At 33.6% G+C, this 5,360-nt stretch overlaps 1 long non-coding RNA gene across 1 annotated transcript; it reads left to right on the top strand.

The window, feature by feature from the left end:
- The first annotated feature begins 4,123 nt into the window (after positions 1-4,123).
- On the top strand, positions 4,124-5,041 carry LOC131166024 (uncharacterized). Its single transcript, XR_009139716.1, has 2 exons — positions 4,124-4,535; positions 4,645-5,041. It is a non-coding gene; the product is annotated as an uncharacterized LOC131166024 (long non-coding RNA).
- The last annotated feature ends 319 nt before the right edge of the window (positions 5,042-5,360 follow it).

Here is a 5,360-nt window from a genome sequence, read left to right as displayed (position 1 = left end):
TGAAACCCTGAAATTTAAATTTCACCATATTATTTGTCACAATCCCTAGAGTAACTTTCCATAAAATTCCCCTAGGTTTTTCTGAGTAGTCTAAATAGCATAATAAAAGCCTAAATTATCAAACTTACCCTCGATTTAGGATTGGTACCCCGGAGCTCCAATTGAAAAACTCACTCCGGTTAGATTGTAGAGAATCTCCTCACGAGTCTCCTAACAATTTTCGTTCGTTAATGAGGCTTATAGTTTAAGAGAAATTGAAGTAAGTTTGAGATTTGACCTTACCCCAAAAGATATGCCTACGCCGCTTTTACGACAGATTCGCTCCAGTAGAAATGTCGGTGGCGGCGAGTAGAGCCCAACAATATTTTCAGATTTCTGATCGGCCGAATATCAAAAATGAAATGGAGGAGAGTGGGAGAGAGGGGAAACGGAGCTCTTTGTTCGCAGAGAGAAAGAAAAGAAAAAAAAAAAAGCTTCCTAAAGGATCTATCCTTTTGGGATAAGTTAACATATATAAAATATTTTATTATAATATTATAATATTATTATATTATATTATTTAATTAATAATAATTTATTTATTTATTTCTTTTAAATTTTAATTTTAATTTAATATAAATTTAATTTTAAAAGTTTTTAAATTTAATTTTTTAAACTTTTTTTTTATAAAAAATTTTGGATCACTACAAATTTGACATTGATGGTCATTATTGTGTTGGTGCGGGTTACAAAGGTTTTATTGGCATTTATGTGGAGGATTGAAGTATTGTTTTGTAACTATTCCTTCTCATTAATATATATATATTATGCATTAAGGTTTGTATGTTTGTTATGAAAGGAGGTTTAATAGTGTAATCGAAATCGTTCCTCCTTTTGAGTAAAGATATTTTAGGGTATATCATAAATAACTAATCCTTATAATTTTATTGTCCATTTCTATGATTTCATTGAGTTCTTTTTCTATATTTCTAATATTTACTTTCAATTGCATTCTAAGTTGCTTGGCAAAATATGGTTTAGCAACTTTTCTATGTTCAATTTAAAATTTATATATAAATATTTTAAAATGTTAAAAAAATCAATTTCTAACAAAGGATTAATTGTATTTATAAAATGTTTGCCTATTATTATTAGTAGTTATTGGTGAATCATGAATGCCTAATATTTTTACACTATATTAGCTTTATTATTCAATTAATATTTACATAAAATAAAATATATTTAAAAGTGTATAAAGAGAGTTCCCTGCGTAATATGTACGAAACACGGATATAACTCATATAAATGATGTAAGGGTCAATTTAAACCCACTGCTCCTACTCTCCTAAGTTCCCTGCGTTTAGAGAGTATGAAATTTTTTCAGAATTTAAATTCAGATTCGTGTAAATAAACAAAACACAATACAAAATGCTAATAAATTGCGTTTAAACAAATACAAATTAAAATTCAAGATAAAAATTTCACGTTCCCAAACACTAGCTATATGTTTTTGTATATGTATAAAATATACATGGTCACTTGTTACCTTGGTGTGTAGCAAGAGTTGTAAGCCTGGGGGCGGAGGACGTTAATCCGTAAATTTGGTGCTGCACTAGAAGGTCTGAAAGGCTCGTTGGTCATCAATAAGATAATAATAAATGAGGATAGCTCCTAGCTAGCTAGGATTGGGATAGGATGACTTTGGAACATGTCTCATTAGGTCATTAGGTAATTTAAAATGGAAGAGGTTTCCAATCAATAAGATAGATCAAGAGCGATTCTGTAGTAAATTAATGGCCATACATATATAATATTGACCACATGCTTTTATATTAGCAAATACTGTTTGGATGGCTGCTCAAACCAGATCTTGCAAAATGGAATCACATCTCAGGCAAGCTTTTCTGTGCGATAACTTGAGATGAAATTTTCAAATATTTGCTGTGGGATTGGATTGGTTGGAGGAAAAGAAAACAAAAAGGGAAAATAAAGAAAACGGGCGGGGAAAATTCCTTTCTTCGAGTCGATGATATGAGCCGCCTTCTTTGACATCGACCAAAAGTAAAATTAGTGTGATTTGAAAGGAATATCTCATTAAATAATGATCTTTTAAAAAATTCTTGCAGATGCTGATATTAGAACCATATCATGGAGAGTACTGGACAGATGGGAAGGAGAGGAGAGGTAGCTGTTGGAAAAATTGCGACTCTAAAATAATTGAAGGAATATTTGATAATATCTGCTTATTCTCAAATCATGGAGATTTCTTTCTTTGTATAATGTACCTTATTTCCGTTGACCCAACATTCGGATCTTCACTTAATTAGATGGATTTATGCTTGAAGAGATTGGTGCAAGGTAAATATGGTAAGCTCCAAATCTTGGCAAGTTAGCTCAGCTGTGTGCTAAGCATAAAATTAATTTAAGGGGTACAGGTAGATCAAATGATCTCTGTGTTGATGAGGCGTGACATGAATGCCTCCCAAGGAGGCCGGTTAGGTTGGTCACTTGCTAATCACATGATTAAGAGTGCCCCCAAAAGGTGGGCAAGTCAAATCAACTACTAGATCATAGATTCTAGACAATATAGTGAGGGCACGTACGCCAAATTAACTACGCATGTCTAGGAAGGTTTCACTCAATGTAACGTACTAGAACAACGAGTTATTCCCTATTACAAGAAGCACGATAATATCATTAATAGTTGGTTGGGGGTGCCAACCCTCTAGACTAAACACATGAAAGAATAACGCACACATGTCCAATCACGTGGCCTCTCGTGGGGAAAGGGAGATTTCTTCTTCCTCAAGGTAGTTAGTAGATGACTACTCACGCCCTCTCCTATAGATAATATCTTAAAAAGTCTCCTCTTACTTTAATATTGAAGGATTCTCCAAAGTCTGTCAAGACCCCCTAAAGCATTCATCATGGTTGCTTCTTAAGGTAAGCTTTTGAAGCAAATTAGGTAGCTCGACTTATTCCTTACCAATCTCTAGAGGAACCCAAGGCCAACTAGTTTTGGAGGTATAGATTGTAATGATATTATTGAATGGTGTGTGGAGTTTTCAATGTTTAATAAGAATAAAATCTAAAATGGGTAGCAAAGGCAGTGATAGTAACACATGGACTAAGTGCATGAATTTGAGTTGGTAAAATGGTTCAAGAAAGGTTTAGTAAAATTAGATTCGTGGAATGCACTAAATCTCGAGTCAAGAACCCATAGGAATCGTCATACCTCAAAAGACTTGCTAAATATTCGTCATTTGATCAAAAATTAAATAGATATAATTTTTCAACATGTGCTCTATGAATGTAACCCATACAAATGCCTTGGAAAAATTAGCTCCTCTTAAGACAACTTTCGGTTAAAGGTTTATGTAGCGTAGCCTTTTTTAGGTCTTTATCCAAAAACAAAAAAAAAATCTACTAAAAAAATAGAGTGAAAGATTATTTTTTCTCCTTTTTAGAATCAAAATCTTTGAAAATGAAGAAAACAAATGAAAAGAGATGTTCTTTCAACTTAATAACCACTTTTGGTTTACTTTTATTTATTCAATTTAGGGGGAAAAAATTCATTTCACTACCTTTCATATTTTTCTGCCCTTCTTTTTATATTTTATTTTTTATTTTAAATACAACCCGAAACACAAGAGAGAGGTGATTTTTAAAAAATTATAAGGGTGTTAGAATTGAAGTAAATAACACTTTAAAAAAGTAAAATCACTCGTGTAAAGATACTTGTAAAATTAATTTTAGATCAATTTTTATTAAAAAAAAATTAACCCACCATTCAAATTAAGTATAAATCATATTTTATTTATCGAATAATAGGAAAATAACTTCCTCTTTTTTTTCCCTCTTCCTTCTTTTTGTTTGCTCCACATCAAACACAATCCTAAAGAGGGCACCTGTATATACCCATTTGCAAAAAGAAATAGAAAATAAAAATAAAAATAAAAATAAAAATAAAATATTATTGAAGTTCAAATCCTCCAAAGGAATTCAAATTTTTGAGAAAAATATGTCAAAAAGGCCGAAGAAACAAGCTAAAAATCAATTGCCACGAGGGCCCACAACAAAGACTAAAACTACTAGGAAGGCTCCCTCCCCTGGCCCAGGCCAAGGCCCAATAATAGTCTGGAAGAAGATAGAAACGCGTGGCAAGTCGGCTGCCTTTTGTCCATTTCTAGAAGATGAGGAAGACCAGAACCCCTTCCCTCGTTTCTAGAATTCTAAAATTCTAACACCACAGCAAAATAGAGAGACACAGACAGGAACAGAGTGGCTGACATGATGCGATCAAATTCACCCCTTATCATATTTTCATCAGAAATGCCCCTCCACGCAGCTATTTCCCTTTCCCTTCTCTCTTGAAAACCAAATCTGAGAATCTCTGCCAAGCGGGAGACACTGGTGGGAACTGAAATTAGCAATAATGGGGAAATCAAAGTCACCAGGTGGGCTCTTTGTTCTGTTCTTGATCACGGTGGCTGTCCTGTCTCAGCACCCAGCACCTGCACGTGCAAGGCCAATCCTGCAACTCTCACTTGAGCACAGTAAGATTTCAATCGCTCTCTCTCTCTCTCTCTCTCTCTCTCTCTATATATATATATATGTATATATATATATATATATTTATGAATATGTAACGTTATGCTGAAACAGGGTATTGGAGGGTCTTGGGGGGTCTTGGGATGGTGTGCAAGTGCTGCGATGGAGAAAGTTGCAGTAGTACCTTGGCGGAGTCGGATTGCCCTTTCAAGCTTCAATGCCTGCCTTGGAAATTTCAGTGATATGTATTTTTACTTTTTCCTTTTTTTTTTTTTCTTTTGATAAGGTATGCAGATGTAATCTTATGTACACCACGAAGTACGTATACTAAATGTATAACTCTGCTTTGCCATGTACTTTTGTGACCTTTATGGGTCCTTCTGAGGCTAAGTTAGTTTGATTATTGGTACTATATACTATTGCTAGAGAGTAAAGGGTGTAAGATTGTGTATATAAACACATTTGGATAATTGAAGAGCCCTAAAAAAGCAGAGGCCGCTAGTTCCTGCAAGATTTTAAGTTGTTGATTTCCAATTTAGCTCCAACAGCAGCAGGAGAGGAGAATAAAAAGCCTCCTTAGTTGAATTTTAAAATCAAGGGTTGGTGGTTAAATTTGTGTATGACAGGATGTGTGGTAGGTTGAAATGTTCTCCTCGCTATAACTACAAGTCATTGAATAAATTATGTGTGACCTGATGGTTCTTAGCAATTAAAATTTTGAGAAAGGCATAATGTGTCAAGTGTACTTGAAGATATCTTTTTTATAATTTAAGTTTTTGACTTTCAAGTTGGAACATATTATCCTTCTAATTGAGTAACAAATCTTCTTA

Source organism: Malania oleifera, chromosome 10 (genome assembly GCF_029873635.1).
Source record: "Malania oleifera isolate guangnan ecotype guangnan chromosome 10, ASM2987363v1, whole genome shotgun sequence".
In the NCBI taxonomy this organism is placed as follows: Eukaryota; Viridiplantae; Streptophyta; class Magnoliopsida; order Santalales; family Ximeniaceae; genus Malania; species Malania oleifera.
The sequence above is the reverse complement of the archived record's forward strand: the minus strand, read 5'-3'. Positions and strand labels throughout refer to the sequence as shown.